The following is a 21,910-nucleotide window of genomic DNA, read 5'->3' as shown; positions in this document are numbered from 1 at the left end:
TTTTTATGAAGAGCGACAAGTTTTATTGCCTCATTATTTCCATTAAACGGAGGAACCTGATACCGCAATAGGCGGTTCCGTGCACTGGTACGAAGCTGTGCCGTCATCATTGCCGAGTCGTTCGCAAGTGCAGGTCCCGTTGCAGGAACTGGGGTCACCTTGTTCGCAAGGCTAGAAACATGTGGGAAAGAATGAGTGCGTGCTGTTGAGACACGTTCATAAGTAGGCCGGATGATCGTTGTTAAACCATCATTTCATAGTCACAAACTTAATGAAACTGTCTGTTTGTTTTTGACTGTCATTTCAGGCTGCAAGAATCGAGAAAATCGACGTCAGCCTCACAGATGTTTATGTTAGAACTTGAGTAACTTTTTTCTAGTTAATACACAAGAAATTCTCCTTTCAGGGTGTTCTCGCCTACATAATATAAATTTCGAGTTGTCGCGCGCTTCGACTACATCACTGGTTTCTGAGTTTTTATGTATCTGTTCGCCTTCTCAGGTTACAAGTGTAGAAAGAGTTGGCATGACGTAGAAGCTCCCACAATTCATTTCTCTGCTCGCAAACGTTGTTCTAATTTGCCCGTACTTGTCAAAATTTCTAGTTCACTTATACAGCAATGTGCAAGAGCTTTTGAAATGTATATTGCTTATAATAATTGAATTAATCATACTTACATGTGAGGGCCCTAATATTTTGTAAATTTTCTGTAAATATTGTTCTTTATAAACACAGATAAGTGTGAACCACTACACATATCGAAGCTGACAAGCCCACGCCGATGCAACGCTGTTGTCAGAACACTGTATCCAAGACGCCAGCTCGGACTGTTCTGACATCTCAATCAAGCAATCGCTTTTTTTTTGTCGAAGACATTACGCATCGCTGTCTGCCCACCTGTGCATTAATTCATACATTTCTGCGAAGGGGGTCACTAAAGCTGTACGGAAAGAAAGAAGAGTACACGAACAGAAAAGAAGCCGAAGTACAACAATATACGTACATAGTAAAAAGTTTTCTTGGGAGATTTGGTTCATGAGTGCAAATGTAGAACACGAGCGCGACAAAAGAAAAGAAAAAAAAAGAAGAACAAGGACGACACGAATGCATGGTACTGATGCCAGTCCTGTGTACTATTCTCATCCTAGTTTCTTTCGTGCTCATGTTTTCTATTCTCAGTTCACTGTAGGACAGTACGCTTCGAATTGGTTTAAACTGCCACCCCTCACCTCCTTATTGTCATGTACGGGGCATTTCTACGAAGTTTATTTTTCACCATTTGGCAGGTAGGAATTTTGAAATCAAAAACAAGGCAAGCAAGAAAAATATGTAAATCATATGCACCGCGGCAATACGTTTAAGCAAAGCTTCCACTGTTCTCCACGAAAAAGTTCGTTCTTGTTTAGCGACCATATGCAAGTATAAAACACACGGCGTAGTTGGACGCATTTTCACCGCCAAACGCGTCGCACTGCATAAACTTGTGGCGCTCGCGCATGTGCATCCGGACGATGGAATGGAGACACCGTCATGACGACGATGGCCCGATGATGACAGCGTGAAGACGACGGAAAGATTACGACGACATGGCACGGAAGAAGTGATCGCAATGACATGAAGGCGATCAGAAGGCGACGACGGCCTAAGGACGCACGCCTGAGAGCAGCCCCATACGACTGCGCAAGCGCTCCGTCACGTGGCCTTTCTTTTTCAGATTTCGCGGGCTTTCTTTGCAACCCAGAAAGAAAGGACTACGTGAGACGTATTGTAAAGGAAACAACTCGATCGGTGGTTTCTGAAGGTGCTCTACAAATCTGCATATAATACTTGGGGTCCTCAGTCAATAATTACAAAGTTAGGTAAATAAACTTAATTAATTAATGAGCTTTAGATAAAGTAAAAAATTGTCTGAGTTACTATAGACTATTTCAAATAGTATGCGTTCGGTTCAATTCGCTTCCGACGCACCTTTCATTTTTAAATTCTCGGCTCAAGATATGTGGAACACCCTGTATAAGACGAAGCATGCCAAGTTGCAACAATATACGAGACATCGAGCAACTTTTCTGGTCATCCTCGCGCTACCGAGACGAAAGAAGCGCTCCTCTTGAGAATCTGCAGAAGAAAAGCCGTCTGTATGCTTGCCTGAGAGGACCCTTAACCAGCAAAGAAGATGTACGTATTGTTGCATTTCAAAGAGACAATGGCCGTGTGGTGACGTAAATCCGGTAACGCTGAAACACGTAGAGGTATAAAAGACCAGCAGAAGACCGGTGACACGCTATACTTCTAGAGTCTTTTGTCATTTTCTGTTGTCGTCCTGATTTACTAAGAAGGGTGTATGATTGGGCTTGCTGGAGAAACATGCTTTTAAGCTTTAATAACGCAAGGACAGCAGAGGGGACAGAAGAGGGAACAGAGCGCTGACTTGCAACAGTTGGAAGTCAGCGCTCTGTTCTCTCTTCTGTACACTCTATACTGTCCTTGCGCTGTTGTTCAACCTTAAAAACAGTTTTTACTGCTTCGGCGCTTTACGGTTGTGAAACAGCACTAACTGAACACCAATTAGTCCAATCTGCCTCATTTATTTTATTCAACGTAACATAGTTGAGTAACGTTCTCTGAGGCAGCGACACAGCTACCGTTCGTAATGAAGAGCAACGAGAACACTGCGTTTTCTTTACAGCAAATTGCCACCTTTTACATGTTTGCTACGTGTGGGAAACGTGATGCATCATTGCCATATTCAAGCGAACGCCATTATCAAAAAATCAGCACGCTTTCGTTCACTCAAGGCTGGCAAGCTCTGAATATACCTTATATGGCCGTTTTTTACGAAGCGCTACGCCCAGCAGCAAGTAGTAATTTCGCTTGAATGTTAAGCGACAATGAAGCATGTGTCACATTCATATAAGAATATTATTAATAATATAATATATCTTTATCACTTGCTCGCACAAGTCGGGCAACGTTCACTACTTTTGTAGCACCTGCATTTATTATTATCCTTTGAGAAAGCGCCTACGTCAGGAGTAAGTTAGGCTTAACATGATATTTACAAGGCTGGTTTCGGGTGCGAAACTCCGGAGTCATCTTAGAGGCTCGATTACACAACATTTGGACTACACACACAGAAGAAAAACACACACCACAGAGCGCTTGTAGGGGGAACAGAAAGACAATTAGAAGGGCCCTTTGTAGTGGAGACGAAACTTGCCAAGGTTGAGGACTGGACGTGTTGGTATAGCATATTAAAGGCTCTAATATGCTATAAGCCTCTAATATGCTATACCAACACACTCCGTCCTCAACCTTGGCAAGGAGTCATCTCATTTTTGCCCTAAAACCAAGGGTCCTAATTATATACTGTGCGCGAAAGAACAAGGGAACAAGCAAATAATGGCAAGAATGCCTGCGCTCGCACTCTTTCGCGCATCCTTTAAAGTGTATCCGTACCGACTTTCCCAGCTCGCATTAATTCTACAGACATTGTGTATTGTTGCCTGATCTGACGTCCAGATCCCTAATGTCGATCTACAATATATGTTACCTTATCCATCTTCTGGAGAGTAGGAAGTTAACCACAGGAATGCTCAATTCGATACCCCGTATTACAGAAGGGGAAGCGGAGGGAACGAACACCAGTAAGGTATAAGTTTAAGGAAAAGAAAGACTGATTGCAGCACCATCTAGGCAAGCACCACACAGGCACAAAGTCGAAAACATACTAAATGACATTTGCGCAGACAGTTACTGTATGTGTATCCTGTAAGGCCACCAAATGTAGTGACTGTTCCTGAGTCACATAGACCACTCTCTCGTTCACATTTAATTCAATCTCCGTACCTATTTAAGCTGCGGACTCCCAGAAAAAGAAAAGAAACTGCGTAGTCGATCTAAAGCTTTCATCGCGCTTATCAGATATCGACTTGTGGTGAACGCTTCTCAAAACAAGAGGCGTATAATGATGTAAGAAGTAAAATAAATTGGAACACATTGAGACAGTGATAAAAATATAGATAGCGTATCCAGAGCGTCGCCGACGATGTTACATGCAGGATTCGGCAGCGTTTTGACGGTACTTCAATTACAAATATGGCATTGCTTACCTTTCCGGGACTTAGACACGTAAAAGAACTGCTGCTCCGGCTGTCCGTGCTTGAGGACATATTTCTGCGGAAAGACGGACACATTTATGGTTACCTTCAACCCCGCCGTCGGCTTTGTTGCGCAGACGTGCAATTAAGCAACGGCGTGACAGAAGAAAATAAATTAGCGAAGATACGATTAGCGAACCTTTACAATTCCATAACTGCACCGGAAGCAGATATCATGATTCTGTAAACTATACATCTTAGACGTAGAAGTTGCGGCAGTAGTTGTGTCCTTTGTAGCAATTGCTACGAACGGGAGGATGTCTGATTTTCCCTTTATTAACTATACATCTTAGATCGTCTAAAGTGGTCAGATATAATGGAACATAATACAGCTTATGGGAAAAGGCTGCATTGTTTAAACGAGTAACGCATACAGGCCAAACACATTAGTGAGGCATTTCAGAGCAGTGTAAAACGTAAGTCTTGGCTGTGTTAGATGCATTAATAGGTACAGTTTAAAGAATTGTGACGCCATTTTTAATGCCTAATTACAGAACATCAGTTCTTGAAATTTGTGCAAAAAAGTTACGTTCTATATGAAAGAAATATCTGCACCAAGTAACTGGCCTCTTAAATTAATTTTGAGGATACAAACAAAATGATTTTTTTTCGTTCTCGTGTTCCTGTGGGGAAGTTCGCAAAGCAAAGCTCCCTTTTGTATGGTTATTTACCTTGTTGTTTAAGATCTCATTGTCTAATATTTCTTCGCGCTGTGAACACCCATTTCAGCATGTCTTACGAAGCTTGAGTTTTATGGTCGGCCGCATAAGTGCCTAGAGATGGCAAGAAATGTAGCGGAACAAACGATCATGGCAATATTTCTTCTGACCTTTCGACAGCAATGTCTCTAGTTGGAAACTATTGTGACAATAACTGACTCTAGAGAAGGATGGAGAAAACATTGGAAGGAAATATCCGAGGATGACTGCCGGAATCCAGCGATGGCTCCCCGGTAGATCTGCTAAAGTAAGCATTTTTTATTCTTTATTTACAGAATACTGCATGCCAGCATGCAGTGTTCCAGCATACAGTGTTGATAAAAAGTAAAAACATTCAAAGGGAAAAAGAAAGAGCGTTTTCATAATAAAAAAAAGATGTATAACGCAAGGAATTGCGTAAAGTCCAATAAAATTGATGATAATTTTTGGAGGAAAAATTAATAGTGAAGAAAGAATCTACTAGGTACACATAAGACAGTGTTAGCAAGCCTAACGAAGCAAGGACAGACAGAACTGATCCTTTCTTTGCGCGAAGGCTAAACGCAATAAAGCACGCACGCGCAGGCATTTTTATTAAAATGCAGTTTTTTCACGGCACATAGTACATCGTCGAAGAGGAATACATCGGTTGGGAGGCTGTTCCATTCATTGATTGTTCTTGAATAAAAGAAAAACTTTAAACAATTTCTGCTCGCCAAAATAGGAGTTATTTGGTAGGGGTGATGATTACTAGTGGGTCTGGCTGATAGCTAAGACTGGATATGGGATGAATGATCAAGTTCTAATTCCCGTTTCCAGAGGCCGAAAAACAATTTTAGGCGTGCTGCCTTTCTTTGGTATTCAATGGTCAGAACATTATTTTTCATTCATTAAATGAGATAACGTCATAACGTCCATAACAATGAAGTATACGTCAAGTCTGTTTATGTGTACCAGTTTGTTAACGGTTTTTTCCATGAAAGGGCCCCAGATGACGCAGGCGTATTCTAATCGCTACATTACCAGTGTGTTGAACGCTAAAGGTTTCACGGATGGAGGTGAGTGTTTCAGCTTGGGCCTTAGTTGGCCGAGTTTACGCCGACCAGACGAACAGACATTATCGATCTATTGCGACCAGTTCAAGCGATTGTTGATTCTTAAACATAACTATTTAGAAGAGTCTGTTTCAGTGACTGTGGATTGCTCAATAATGTATTGATATGCTAGAGGGTTTTTTTTTTGTGTGGTGATGCGCATAGAAACGTTTATTTTTTCATTATGTTTCATTTCCTAGGTATCGCACAAGTCATAAATCGCACTCAGAGATTTACTCAGGATTACTTGGTCATTAGCATCGTTAATCCCCTTGCGAGGTAAGCACTCAACCATGAACAATTTAATAGTTACACTATCCTCAATGCATGCTTTAATGTCATGGATGCATGTATACTAGGAAAAGTAGCAGTCCGAGCACGCTTCCTTGAGGCTCTCCGTAGTTTATGGGGAGGGCAACAAAGCTATTGCCTTCAACATCGAAGAATGGCCTATGCATACTCAAGTGTCTAGATATCCAATTTACTAGGTGAAATTGAAAGCCCTCGTTGCTTGGTTTTGTAATCAAACCAAAATGAAAGACCCTATCGAAGGCTTTGCTGAAATCGAGGAATGTAACGTCAACCTTGCGGACTTCGTCAAGAACAGAGGCAAGAGCGTGGACGGTCGCATAGCGACGAAGAAAAGCCTTAGCAATACCTCCAGGACTGCATGCATTTTTTTGTTTTAAATTTATTAGCATAGAAAATACACCTTATATGTTATAAAATCAGAAATAACATTTTCCACGTGGTCAGCAACAACCGGAGAGCACTGATTAGACTCAGAGAAGATCGAATGAACGTAATACTTTAATTCGAAAGCCTGTTGTAGCTTATCCTGAATTACTCGTCCATCAATCTTTATGTGGCCAACAGCTTGGCTCTTCTTAAAGTTCAAGTAGCGCCAACATTTTTCAGTCAGTCTGAAGAAATCGTGTCAGGATGTGGGAGCAATATAACTGCCTGCCTGCTCTAATTTCTTTCAGTGAGTGTTTGTTTTAGCTCTTCAAATATTGGTCCAAAACTTTTTTTACGCTTTCGGTATCTTTTTAATTTTTTGACGTGGTGGTATTATATCCCGATTGATCAAGAATTTTTTGCGGTCAACCTTCTTTATTTTGTGTGGAATGAAATTATCAATGCAGAAGCGGCAAATTGATTTAACCTTATTGAATTAAACTTATTAATTGAAGCCAAAACATAGTTAACGTCATCACCACAGGCAAGCTCTAACAGCTGTTAGGAGGCATGTTGATGGTGTGACGTCGCTACAGCTCTAGGATAGGTTCGCGTGCAAGACCGCATTTTAAAACAAAACCTTTGAGAGGACACACATCTTGCACTGGTGTAAAGATTGAAACACCAGGTCACCAGGCCTTTGATCACGCAGCCTCCGGTATCGGCCCGATATACTTGGCCAGACAGCTGTCCGCATGAAGTGGTATAGGGGAAAGAGCATAGAAATTAAGCTTTGATTTGGCGGAACACGTAAAATCCAGCAAGCGCCTTTCCTTGCGTATAGGGTTGCGTTTGATCAAACACGGAATATTTAATTAGCTTTACACTCAATCTCACTTTTGTGCGCGCTTCCCCGTAAATACGCAACCATTCGCGACATCAGCAGCCTTTTTATAGTCCTCGAAAAATCACTTTGAACTTCCGCTGAACCGCTGCTGAATTAAATGAATTACTGCTGGATGAAGTGCTCGCTGAATTACTGCTGAATTAAGTGTTTTCGAAACTGAACTTCCTGCCCCCCGTCCATCCTTTCCGTTTTGCTTACGGCCGCAGACATCAGCGTCAAGTAAAGTTGTCGTCAAGCCAAAGAAAAAAAAAGTGCAAGGGATTCAAACTCAAGACCGTGCGACGAAGCACAGTTGTAAGCTGCATAAGCTAAACACTGCACTCCCGGGAGCATTTGGTGGTTGGCCATTTCTGTGGGGTTTTGCACCACTTACACGCTCTGAACATATTGGCATTAAGAAGAAAATCAAATTAAAGGCCGGGTTTGACGTGCCAAAACCATGATATGATCATGGGGCGCGCTTTAGTAAGGGACCCCGAACTTTTCTTAACTACCTGGGGTGACTTACCATGTACCTAAACTTAAGTAAACGAGCGTTCTTGCATTTAACCATCGCCAAGACGCGACCGCAGCGGCCGCGCAGTCGAACCCGCAATCTCGAGCTCAGCAGCAGAACGGCATAGCTACTGTGCCACCGTGGCACGTAGAGTAGTAAGGAGCAGCTAAGTTATAAACCAAAGTAACTTAGCAAAGGTAGCACTGACTACTGTACTTACATCGTCATGATTGTGATTGCAAAGATTAAGATGAATACAGAATTTGCTGCGGACATCGTAAAGCTGGATACTGTACTTGTTCTCTCGTCAAAAACCGTGAGCTCGCCTTAAAATCTCAGTGTCTTTATACACAGATGGTGACGTAAATACTAGGCAGCGTCACAGGCATCTCCATTTTTTTTTATGTGACGGGGCTTTCGAAGATGAGAACAATTGGGGGCCGGCTTTTCCCGCAAATATGCACACGCACAAGACGCGCATATTAGGTAATGTATGCACACTGGCACTTGACTTTCGTAGAATACAATAGTGCGAACGACATCATCATAAAGAGCTGACTACTAGTAAAGTACAGTAGCTGCATTATCTGCTGAAAATAGGAGTCTGTGCTGTTTCCAGGTATATATGAGAGAATTGAAGAACCGAAAGCCGGGCAAGTTAGTAAAAATGCGTGTTGAATTGAAAGGTTGCACGGGGGCTTGACTTCTTGGAAAGAAAGAAAACACGCAAAGACGAAAAAAAAATCTATGGGGGCACATAAGCAATTCTTATGATAAGTAAGAATATATTACTTGTCGCTGAGTGTGTCGCCGAGTTTAGTGTTGTGGCAAAATGTTGCTGAGTTTAGTGCTGCTGCGTCATGTTTCCGAGTGTAAAGTTGCTGCTTATGAGGTCGCGACAACGCAAGACAACAAACCGGCCATATTGCGATCTGTCAACTGAATTTTTTTGCGGAGTCCTTGTAAAGATAGTGTTTCACGCACATTGCGTTCAATGTTCTTTCTCGATGACACTACTTTTCAGCACGATGGCACCACTTTGCGGAGCGATGACAGTACTTTTCCGAGTGGCACATTGGTGTCGACACTACATTTCTTTATCGGGTTCGTAGGGCGAACTGCACCTCACACCCTGTGGGATGTCGCAGTCGTCGTACGACGGGTACCTGAAGCGCGTTGCACTTTATTCATCGTCGTTGCCCATGGGCTTCGGCGACAGTGCCTACGGGCCCCCGACAACGGGAAAGGCCGAGAGAGCAGCTGCAGCACCCTGAATTAACCAGTATGGTGTCGAACGCGCACAGGCAAACATGAACACATCTCGCTCGATGGGCGCGGAAACTGGCTGTCAAAATTCTGGAGTGAGGAATCGCGGCAGCAGCTTGCTAACTGACCTTCATGCACCTCTCGCTTCAACGCGAACGAAACGTCGAGAGCACAGCGCATACGAAGCTACCGGCACTACGCGCACTCTGCAAACATCGCAGATCGCATTGAAGAGGAGGCTCACGTGGGCGCACACTTTGGCCACGTCGCAAATCACTTTCAAGACCCACAAGCGCCGGCAACGCGTTCCTACAGCGTCCGTCACAGGCGTCTATACTACATCATCCGTGATTCGCCTGGCCAATACCGTAGTAGACGCCGCGGTTGTGTCCACTCTGCACGGAGCGGCGGGCGAGGAGGACATCGAACCACCCTGCAGCCGCCGGAGCAGAACACTCCTCTTCCCTCGCCTGACCTCCCCGCCTCGCTCGCGACAGGAGTGGGCGCACATCCGGACAGCGTTTCTCGCTTGCGCACGCGAGATTGAACCACGTTCGCCGGCTCACCCTCCCGTGTTTTCATTCATAAGGAACCTCATGGGGACGGCATAAATGCGCCTAGACTGTCCATATAATTGCTATCGCAATAAGGGTTTGCTGGAGTGGAGATGACGTCTCAAAAGTGAAGCCGGACCGCCGCCATTCTTACCGTGCGCAAGAAAAAAGTAAAGCAAATAGCGCGGAATATGCAAAGCGCTTTCTTCCCACTGCGTCTAATTCAGGATGGTTAATTTAGCTGTACAGATTTCGTTCGACGTCGTTCTTTCTGTGAGTGGTTTTAGAAGGAAGCCTAAACGTCTTTTCAGATATTATGACGCCTCATGATATCAATACGCAGCCAAAGGTAGCCTTTTAGGCAAGAACGTTGAACTATTTTATTCAAGTTAGCCTAGCGTTTGCAATAACTGACCAAAATGGCGTGAGCTGTGAATGGATTTCAGCTGCCGAAGCCCTCTTTGAACACAGGAGTATAGGCAAACTCTGGTTTCACCTGTGCTGGTAAGAAGCTGCGGGGGTTACCACTCCGGGAACTTTTTTTTACAACATTCTTGAACAGAGTATCGTATCCTCCCCGTGGCTACTTTTTACAGCGAAACTTGTTAAGGGCTAGTTCCCCCGTGATCGTGTCCATGTGAAGACACAAAACTCCCCATACGCGGGCCGATCCCCAAGATAATGCAACGCCGACCCGACCCGGGGCGGAGGTGAAGTAGGTGTGAAGCACTCCCCATGCGAGGGCCGATCGTAGACATAGCGCAATGCCGGGCCGACCCGCGGCAGAGGTGAAGCGGGCGTTAAGTGTCGCGGTGAGAGCCAGGGTCCCACGAACACAGTCAGGACGCTACCTTTCGGGTGATCGAGGAGAGCCCCTTTTATTCAGCGAACACCTCTTCACGTGATCCACCGTGCAGACACAGAGGCTGTTGGCGCCGCCTCTCTCATGTGGCGTCGTGTGTACCAACCAGAACACATAACTGATTCCAACACATCCCCCTTTTCAAGCATTTACACAATTATGCATGGGCGCCGGCAGGCTGGGTACACACCAACAAAGGACCACAAAGCAAAATCACTTCATACATCACTCGTCCACACCCAGCCTGGTGGGTTTTCGAACTACTCTACCGGATCTAGTAGTCGTCAAAGTCTTAATCTGGGAATTGTTAGCGTCTGTTTCCTTTTCAGTCAGGGGCACCCAGGATTCGTTCCTGTTGTCGCCTGTTCTAGTATTCAACGGAACACAGCTGGGCTGTTCCTGACTATCTGGAAACTCGTAACTTCCATTGTTTATCTCATCTTTCGGGAGACGCTTGAGCATCCGCCTATTCCGTCGAACTTCGACCCCGTTGTATACGTCTGAATACGGTATGAACGTGGTTGTGGCGCTGCTCCGAGCACGATACCTTTTGTACGGAGGTCAGTCACTCACACCACATCGCCTGTTTCCAGCATGTGGAGATGTTTAGATCGGTGACGTAGGTCAAAGTAGCGGCTCTGCCTCTTCCTGACCTTCCGATCATTATCCATTGCCTTTTTCGGTGAGCACTGTCACGGAGTACGGTGCTGAGGCAGCATTGGGACTCGAGTCCTGAGCCTTCTATTCATTATGATCTCCGCTGGGCTGACTCCTATAACACTAGGCGTTGCTCTGTAAGCTAGTAAGGCTAACTAAGGGTCATTCGATTTCAAAACGAGATGCTTAACCATCTGTAGCATACGCTCCACTCCTCCATTTCCCTGGGGGTGCCTTGGACTCGAGGTAACACTACAGAAACCATATCTTTGAGGCCGGTCCATACGCGGGCCGGTCTCAAAGATAGTGCAATGCCGGGCCGACCCGCGACGGAGATGAAGCTGGCGTTAAGCACTCCCCATACAAGGGCCCACCCCAAAGATAATACAATGCCGGGCCTTCCCCGGAGGAGGTGAAGCAGGAGTTAAGCACTCCACGTAAGAGGGCCGATACCAAAAATAGTGCAATACCGGGCCGACCTGCGGCGCATGTGCAATTTGCCATCAAGGGGCCCAGATGCACAGCTTCGCTGGTCATCCTTCTTCACAGAGTGGAAGGGCACCGAGCTTTTTTCAAGCGAAGCTTCTATTGGCTCACAGGTCGTGTTGTCGTGGTTACGCAAAAAACCCACTTGCTCCCAAAGCAGAGCTGCTGCGGGTACGGACGCTTTGGTGAGTTGACAGCTGCACCGGCGCTGGAGCGTGAATCATTAGCAAGGATTCCAGCTGAACAGGCGTGAGCTCACGCCACGTTCGCAAACAATGAGAGCCGTTTAGCTTCCCCCAGACTTTTTCTTCGCTGTAGTGCACCTACGTGACTGGACTTCGTGTTATTAGAATTTGGAGTTGACTTTTAGTTTTATTGCGTTAAGTTAACATTAAAAAAAAATGTCTGTGTGAAAAGGAGTAGCCGGCGCCAACTAAAGGCGACTTGTTTTCAGCACCATATAATAATTAAAAAGACTGCAGTTACTCTGTCTGGCCGACAACAGCGATCAGGGAATCTCATGCATGTGCGCCCGCTGACAATAACAGCTTGCGGTTTCACAATCAATGTAACAGCGGACAATACAATGGCTGCTGCAGAAAATTTCATGAGAATAGCGATTGCGTTAGCTCCGCTTCGAGCATTCAGGTTTACCACATGAAAGATAAGAAACCAGAAGAACGAAAAGGATAAGGAGATGCGGTGGCCTTCACTTTATTTTTTTTTTCTTACTTACAACCTGTAAAGAATTTTCTGTGTGAAGAAACGCAGAATCGAGACCATACTTTATTTAAGGCGCTTACTTAACTTGGGGCGCGATTATTTCAAGCTTGAACTGTGGTTAGCGCCCTTTTCTGAGCCTTCGCATTGCACAAGCTGTTATTTGCTGGAGCGTCTGGTCGGCTTCGCCGAGAATGCGACAACTTGCAGCTGCCTTGATTACAATACATGCACGTACACATCTGCTGCAGTATAGCCCAGTAGCTATTGAGTTGCGCTGCTGAGCTCGATGCCGAGGGTTTGAACCACCCCTGCCACGGCGTCCGCATTTCGATGGGGGCAGAACGGGAAAATGGCCATATTGTCAGATTTAAATGTGCGTTGAAAGAACCTCAGGTGGTCAAAGTTAATCCCCTACTCCAGCGTGTCACGCAATGATATCGTGATTTTGGCACGTAAAAGGCCAAACTTTTTTTTTTTTTTGACATGAGGCGTCTTTCATTTCGGTCTGCACAAGGGGGTCGCATGGTAAAACCGCATGTAACGGTGGACGCGATGTGAAGGACACATGTAAGAGTAATGGCGCTTACGTCGCTTCAATCGTACTACCCACGTGCCTTACTTTGGTGTTATCATAAGAAGCCAACAAACACTGACACCAAGGACAACATAGGGAAAAATACTTGTGCATAATAAATGAAATAAAGAAACGATAAACTAATGGAAATGAAAGTGGATGAAGAAACAACTTGCCGCAGGTTGGAACCGAACCCACAACCTTCGCATGTAATTTGTAAAACCGCATGTAACCCACAACCTTCGCATGCAGCACAAGTAATTTCCCCTATGCTGTCCTTGGTGTCAGTGTTTGTTGGCTTCTTACGATATGACTAATAAAAATCGGGCCCCTCGGTTAACCCCATTTCTTCTCGTTGATTCTCAGTCATGCGGGTGTCGAGTGCACAGAGGCCAATAAGGCACCAATATAGCTGTGATGAGCAAGACGCAATCGGAGCTAAACTAGTGTCTCATTGGCTTCTGTGCACTCGACACCCGCATGACTAAGAAATGCCTTCTCTGTGCACGACTGCACGACGCAATCGGAGTTAAATTTAGTGTCTCACTCGGCGTTCAGAGAGCAAGACTGAGGGATGCTAAATCACGCCTACCACCTTTGACAACGGCGGGCGCTCTGCGAATAGGAAGCAAGCACCTTTTCCAAGAGCAGACCATGGGACACCCACTATAGCTGTATCAAAAGTTAAGCATGTAAACTCTGTGAAGCGTGATTAAATTTCACTCGTGTATTTTGTTACACGTCATTTCTTTACCCTATCATTCTCATACACGTTTAACAGCATGCGCAAGACATTTCACGTACCCCAGCGCGGTTCAGTCCCTGGTACAGCCTAGCCAGTAAATTTTTTCATGCACCTATATTCACCTTTTAATATGCACCTTAATGCACCTGTGCTGCAACCCCGCGCACATGCTTGAAGGAATTGATATTTGGTGCAGTTTGCTGTCACCCGAGTACATGCTCTTCCAAGACGTACAATGTTTTGAACGTTTGTAGGCGCGAACAATGCTGTGCGGTCCTTCACAATAAAACAGAATGAAGTAGCACTAAAGTGAGGGAGAGATGAATCAAACAAAAAACTTAATAAGATATCAGAAAGGAGGGAGACGAGCAGCTAGAGAGCGAACATGACGTTCCATTCTGGGGCCTTACTGGTTTTTCTCGGAGAGATCGTCTTAAAAAGCCCAGGTTTTTCTCCAAAAGCAATTACGCTAAAAATAAATTGCACTTGGAAGAGAACGAAATCTGAACGTCTCATATGCTAAATAATTGAAATTGGGACCGTGTATGGTTGTGCACTGATCGATCTTCAAGTTCATGTTTATGAAGGCCATGTTCTCCAAATTATTTCCTCGCATCCTCACCTCCCCCACACCCTTTCACCCCAGTATGATGGCTGTGATAGCCAGATTATAGCCTCTACACGGTAGAATCACAAAGTTAATTTGTAATTACGACCAGCGTGTGATCGTAGCATCCCCGGAAGCGACATGTGTTCCAATCTCAAAAACGCAGAATATTCATCAGTTTACGCTGATGAAGTATTCTTTCTAAACTATTGTTTCTGTGTCGCAGAAAATCTGGTGTTGGCGGCGTTATCCGTTAGAGAAATATCGACCAGAATCACGTATCCCAAACTACGCAGGCCCTCCGTGTGGCGCATAAGCGTTGCTGAGCTAATTTAATTTCTCAAAGTAACATGCATCAGAAAATCCGTAAAGTACGTCTTACACACAACCTACAGGCATGATAGCGTCGAACTGTAATTTCAATATACGGCAAACCATAATTCTTTTGCGCGGTAACTCAAACACAAACCCCTTTTCCAGCTGCCGTGTGAGGTCTGTCTGTGGCCTAGGACGCTATAGGTGTGGCTTCTAGGGGGACCTAATGACTGCGTTGTTGTCTTTAGCTTAATGAAGTGTGTTAGAAACATGTACTGATGAACGCTGTCGCATTCCACTCTTAAAGGTGAAGCTTAAGCAACCTCCAAGTTGTTTTCTTATTTTCTTAATAATAGGTTCCTTATTAAAAAAGAAACGGACGGTCAGTCATTACATCTTTTTCTTTACTTTGTACTGAAACTCCACTTCATGTTACGTGATTGCGACATCACGGATTTAGATATATTCTTGTGTGTGCGTGTGTGTGTGTCCCCGAGCCGTTATGGTGGAGCAACAGTTCCAGAAACTTGCTGAATGCAGTCCTTGGTTGCAGTGTAGTCGATCATTGCCGACAAACAGTTGATTAGGTTCGAGCAGCTAGACGGTAGATATAGACGTCATCGAAATCCATGATGTCAATGCGAGAATTCAACGTCAAGGCGAGAAATTCAACGTTTTGTGTTTTTCTGGCTCTTCTAACTTACCAAAGCTAGAAGAGACACGGCACATCACGGCAACAGTGAGTTTTGTGGCATTCTTGTAAGGTGTTTTACTAGTACTCAAAATAACTTGCCTATTTAGTGTCCCCTTAGAATGTGATGAGCAGCTTTCCTGCTGAACATTTGGTCTCATTGTAGACTTTTATGCAGGGCACGTGCATTTAGACACGTAAAACGCGGTATCTTAACAGCAACTTGGTCCTTATTTTTCAGAATGCTCATAAGGGTACGCACTGGAACCTAAATTAAGCGATTGTTACGTCCGAATGCAAGCGAGTTGGCGAACAATCCAACCCAGTCTAGTCTGTTTCGGCTTGTTAGTGTTCCAAATTATAGTGACAGTACAAGGAAGCGTCACAGGCAGAGGACGACGTAGGCAGCCGTGAAGACGAGGTCGAGGGCACGGTCCAGAGCGCGAGCCGCCGTGTACCACTCGCGGGCCACGGCGTTGTTGTAGCACTTGTTCTGCACACCGCCATCGTCATCGCCAGCGCCAGATCGGCCTGCAGGACAAGGACAGGGCAGCCGGTGCACCACGAACTCGGAGAGCTTGACGAGGAACACTGGCAGAGCGCAGGACGGCGGACTCCGAGCCATGTTTGTGCTGAGCACGGTGCTGACCGCGATGAGTGCGTTCATCAACACTCCACCTCTCAAAACGTTTACTGCGAAGCAAGAGGCAGAAGAAAACTATTGTCTTTGATTAGCAGGGCAGATTTTGTTTTCTCAGCCAACCCGACACTATAGTGTTGCTTCACCAGGGCATCGTCAGCTTATTTTATGCCCATTGTAGGACGAAGGCTTCCCCCAGCGACCTTCATTAACCCTGTCTTGTGCTGACACCACGTTATTTCCATTTGTTGGGTGTGTTGGTAAACTGACTTGGAAAGCATATTTAGCACCAGTGAACAAGAACAGAAGGGAGACGACACCACAATGCGCTCCTGCCTTCTTATGCCTGCAAATTTCCTAACTTCGTCTCACCACTTGATTCTCGGTCATCTTCGACTGCGGTTCCCTTCCATTGAAAGGACCCGGTTCCTTTGAACACGCAAGCGTTCACTCGCTACCTCTGTTTTTGGAAAGCTAAACACACGCGCGCTCACACACAAACACACGCGCGCGCATATATATATATAGTTGAAGAAACGAGGGAGCGCACTTACGAAAATTTCATTTTTAATCTTTAAACGTTTCGGCCGTGGCACGTCCTTCATCAGAATAAACCATTCTGACGTATTTTGACGAAGGCCCTGCCACGGCCGAATCGTTAAAACATTAAAAATGACATTTTCGTAAAAGTGCTCCCTCGTTTCTTCAACTACCTATTCACCGGACCTACAGAACAGTTCATTTAACTATATATATATATATATATATATATATATATATATATATATATATACACATATATATATATATATATATACATGGTCAGAGTTTTGCCTTAACGGCGAAGCATGGATTGCGATAGCAAATTGGTTGAAAGGCCACATGGTTTCATCAGAACTCGAAATCTTCAGATTTATTTATCATTGATCCCTTGCTTTAATTTAAAATCCTGTCCACATTAGATACAACCACAGACTTTGAAACGCTCGTTCACCGTCTGCGGCTCGGTAACACCTACGTTTCAAGAGCTGACAGGCCGGAATGCACTTGTGGCCACGCGGATGAGAATGTACAGCGCCGTCTGGTAGAATTTCCACGATACAACACACGCAGAAAAGCTTAGTACGTGATTTAGTGACATTAGACCACAGGCCTTTCAGCCTGAGGAAGTTCTTAGGCTCACGGCCAACATACTCATTGAAAGACGAACGTTACATGCCTTTCAAAGATTTTTAGAAGCGAGCAATATTCTCGAAAACTATTGAGTAGTGTGTTTAAATGCGATAAGCTCATTCTAGGGGATCTTTTCAACGCGACTCTGACCAATTCAATGCCTGGATTAATGTAACTTCATTTTAATCTAATCCGTGCTCTCATAGGGCCCGATTTCAGTGAAGTTATGCGACCGGACTTTGTGTTGACTTTTGTGCATCTGCGTGATCGGACTTTGTGTTGCTGTGTTTGTGAATTGGCTTTCAGTTTTTGTGTGAAATTAGTGTACTTACGGGATTGGACAGTGTGCTAATATGTTTTGGAGTCGACGTTTAGTTTTAATGCGTTATGTAACTTTTTTATATCTCTGTGTGAAAAGGAGTAGCCGGCGCCAACTAAAGGCGACAACATGTCTTAAGTAGCACATAATAATGAAGAAGACTGTAGTTATGTGATCTGGCCGGCAACAGTGAACAGGGAATCTCATGCATATGCGTGCATTGAGAATAACAACTCGCGGTTTCACAATCGACGTAACAGCGGGCAATACAATGACTGCCGCGGAAAATTTCATCACAATAGCGTTCGCGTTAGCTCCGCTTCGAGCATTCATTTTTACCACATGAAATATAAGAAACCACAAGAACGAGAAGGGACAAGGGCAAAGAGATGCGGTGGGCCTTCATTTTCTTTTTTTTTCTTACTTACAACCTGTAACGAATCTGCTGTGTGGAGAAACGCAGAATCGAGACCATACTTTTTTTCAGGCGTTTGCTTGACTTGAGGCGCGATTATTTCAAGCTTCAACTGTGGGTAGCACCCTTTTCTGAGCCTTCGCATTGCACAAGCTGTTATTTGCTGGAGCGTCTGGGCGGCTTCGCCGAGATTGCGACAACTTGCAGCTGCCTTGAATACAATTACATGCACGTACACATCTGCCGCGGTATAATCTACTATAGCTACGGAGTTGCGCTGCTGAGCTCGAGGCAGAGGGTTCAACCCCTGCCGCGGCGTCTGCATCTCGGTGCGGGCAAAACGTACAAACGGCCATATTGTCAGATTTAAATGCACATTGAAAGAACCTCAGGTGGTCAAAGTTAATCCAGCGTGTCACATAACCATATCGTGATTTTGGCACGTAAAAGGCGAAACATTTTTTTTTTCTTTTTTTGACATGAGCCATCTTTCATTTCGGTCTGTACAATGGGGTCGCACGGTGAAACCGCATGCAATGGTGGACGCGATGGGAAGAACACATGTAATAGTAATAGCGCTTACATCACTGCAATTGTACTACCCCGTGCTTTACTTTGGTGTTGTAGTTTAGAGGACAGCAAGGATTTCTCAGTCATGCGTGTGTCGAGTGCACAGAGGGCGCCTTTGCCGCACCATGCAGCACGTAATCGGACCTAAATTTAGCCTCCCGCTGGTCGTTCAGAGAGCAAGAGAGAGGGACGCTTAATCACGCCAACCACCTTTGACCACGGCGGACCCTCTACGAATAGGGGGCAAGCGCGATTGTAGAATGAGACCATGGGACACCCATTATATCTGTATCATCAGTAAATTATGTAAGCTTTCTAATAAGTAAATAAATTTCGCTCTTGTATTCGGTTATACGTCATTTCTGTGCTGTATAGTTCTCATACGATCTCTGTAGCACGCACAAGAAATTGTCAGCTCATGTCAACGTATGTTGACATGAGTTGAGTTCGTCTGTGATATAAGGACGGCTCTTTACACTTGGAATACAAACTGGGAATAGGCGAGATCTTGTACACACCGGTTGCTAAGCGTAGTCCTTTATTGTGCACGGGATCTAACCGCTTAAGGTGCGACTGTCTGGCTGACCCATATATTATGCAGCCGTAGTCCAATTTTTTACGTACCAAAGAACGATAAATACATAGGAGGCATGTACAGTCGGGACTCCACCGCTCCCGGGACAGGACTTTCAGGACATAGAGTGCCTTATTTGTTTTAACCTTTAGGTTATTTACTGTGTCATAAAATTTAGTTTTGTGACGAATATGACACCAAAAAGCTTGTGCTTTTGTCGAAATGGTAGTACTATTTCATTTAGTTTCAGGAAGGGGTCCGGTTGTAAGCCCCTCTTCTGAGAAAATATCACGGCAACAATTCTTTCCGAGGAAAAACGGAAGCCGTTTTTATTAGCCCATTGTTTCAATTTGTTTAGAGTGATTTGAATCATCAGTTCACACGTTGTCATGTTAAATGCGCGGAAAGCCATTCGGAGGTCATCAACATAAAGATGCTGCATAAGGTTAGATGGTATGACTTTTTTAACGACAAAGAGTGTTGTACTTAAAACGCAGCTCCGAGGCGCAGCGTTTTGGTGGGTGAATACACGTGCCAGCATCTTTTCAAGGCGCACCTGAAATGTTCGACTGGACATAAAAGCAGAAAAGCAGTTCAGCATTTTGCCTCGAATTCCTTAGCCTGCCAATTCCCTAAAAATGCCGGATCTCCACGTTGTGCCGTATGCCTTCTCCAAGTCGATAAACACAGCTAGGCAGTGTTGTTTGTGTTAAAAGGCACTGCGTATTTCATGGTCTAATCGAACCAGCTGATCAGTTGTAGAACAACCCTTTCTATAAGCACATTCATGTAGGTTTAAGGAGTTTTCGGTTTTGAGGGTGAAAATTTGTAGGCTGTGCACAACGCATTCGTATGACTTTGCCAAACAGCTGGTGAGAGTAATGCAGTGGTAGCTGCTTGGGAATGTTAAGGGTTTTCCAAATTATATATATATATATATATATATATATATATATATATATATATATATATATATATATATATATATATATATATATATATATATATATATATATATATTATGGCATTTTTACACGTTTTTGCCATTACAGCAGTTTTCCATATGTTGTCAAATAATTTTACTAATGCTTTTGTAGAGGTCTCTGACAAGTGGACAAGCATGATGTAGTGGATGCGGTGCATGCCAACTACAGTTTTATTTCCAGCAGAAAGTACACCATTTAATTATGGGAGTGTGAGTGAAACATTGTACGGTTAACCAATCGGATGCAAGTGTTGTTGGTAGCCTTTGTTTTTCAGCAGAGTTTTTATGTTGAAAACATGTCCGTGAAGTTCGCTGAACTTGATACTCTGCAGAAGTGTTCCCCCGGAATGTTTGCTAGTTCTTCGAGGGTTGTTTGTGTACAGGACTTGAAAGTAACGGAATTTTGTATGATAAGTAATCCCCTTTGAATGTCTTTACCTGTACTCACACGCCTTTGGAGGTAACTGAACTACTAACTGAGGAGACGTATTTCTGCCAAGAGTGCTTTTCGGCCTGTCTACGGATGTATCGTGCATGGACTTTTTTCGGTTTTGAAATTAATTAGGTTGTTGTAAGTTGGGTATCTACGAAGATTGCCCCAGGCCTTATTAGATTGGATTGGAAGAACTTTAATAAAAGTCCTGCAGGACGCACGTCGGCGCGCAGTGGGCGTCTCCCACGCAGGGACCGACAGGGAGTACCTGGCGGCCGCTGCGCGAGCCTGCTGGATGGCCTATTGCTGGTCTTGTAGGAGCGGGCTTCGTAGGGTCTTCTCCAACTTGTCGGACGTAGAGTCGGGTGGAGCGTTTCTGCACTCCTAGAGCACGTGTGCGAGTGTCGCCGTGACCCCGCACGAGGGGCACGCATCGTCTGGGTAGACGTCCGGGTAGATGATGTGTAAGGTGGCCGGGTTCGGATAAGTATATGTCTGTAACAAGCGTAGCATTAGCGCCTGTGGCCTGTTTAGTTTGGGGAGCGAAGGCGGAAAGAGACGCCGTCCCAAGTAAAAGTGTTTGGTGATTTCATTGTACGTTACTGGGGCGTCCCTGTTCGCCTCCAACTCATAGAGACGTGGTTGCCCGGGGGTGACGGCGCAGTCGGATTCTGTTCTTTTTTTCCTGCCATACATTCCTCTGTCGACCACGTGTTTAGTTTCTTCCGATGTTATCCAGTGAATTGGGGTATAGCTCTTTCAGCTGCCGTGATTATGAAATTAGTAAATGTTTCATTAATCTTATCGACATCCAGATCGACTGAAAGATGTTTTCAAACTTGGAAGTTTCTGTGAAAAGCGGCCAGACTGCCTGTTGGATTTTCCTACGGCGCGGCCTACAGGTTATATTGGGTAAAGATGATGACGGTTTGATTATGGCAGGTAAGTAATAATTTGCTGTGCGGATTGTCCAACATTTCCTAGTTAAAATTAATGCAAAGAGACGGTGAACAGAAAGCTAAGCCAAGACAGCTAAATATGCGTGATGTAGGTGAAAAATAAGTAGGTGCTCCTGAGTTTAAAAGACCGATGTCGTTACATAGAAGAAAATCTTCTATGAGTTAGGCTCCTTGGTCAGTTTTCTCCCTTCCTCAAACAGTACAACGGGCTTTCAAATCACCTATACGTGTAAAAGGGTCCAGCAGCTGTTCGATCAGCTTTTCAAGTTCTTTCACATTTACACTTTCCTGGGCTGGTATGTACAAAGAACTGATGGTTATAGTTTTAAGAG

At 44.6% G+C, this 21,910-nt stretch overlaps 1 long non-coding RNA gene across 1 annotated transcript; it reads right to left on the bottom strand.

Moving 5' to 3' along the window:
* Nucleotides 1-8,385, bottom strand: LOC135896321 (uncharacterized). The gene is made up of 3 exons (XR_010562670.1): nt 8,251-8,385; nt 4,110-4,173; nt 1-171 (listed from the first exon to the last, which is right to left on the bottom strand). It is a non-coding gene; the product is annotated as an uncharacterized lncRNA (long non-coding RNA).
* Between the last annotated feature and the right edge of the window lie 13,525 nt (nt 8,386-21,910).

The sequence above is a fragment of the Dermacentor albipictus genome, chromosome 6, assembly GCF_038994185.2.
Source record: "Dermacentor albipictus isolate Rhodes 1998 colony chromosome 6, USDA_Dalb.pri_finalv2, whole genome shotgun sequence".
NCBI lineage: Eukaryota > Metazoa > Arthropoda > Arachnida > Ixodida > Ixodidae > Dermacentor > Dermacentor albipictus.
This window is presented reverse-complemented; position numbering and strand designations above follow the sequence as displayed.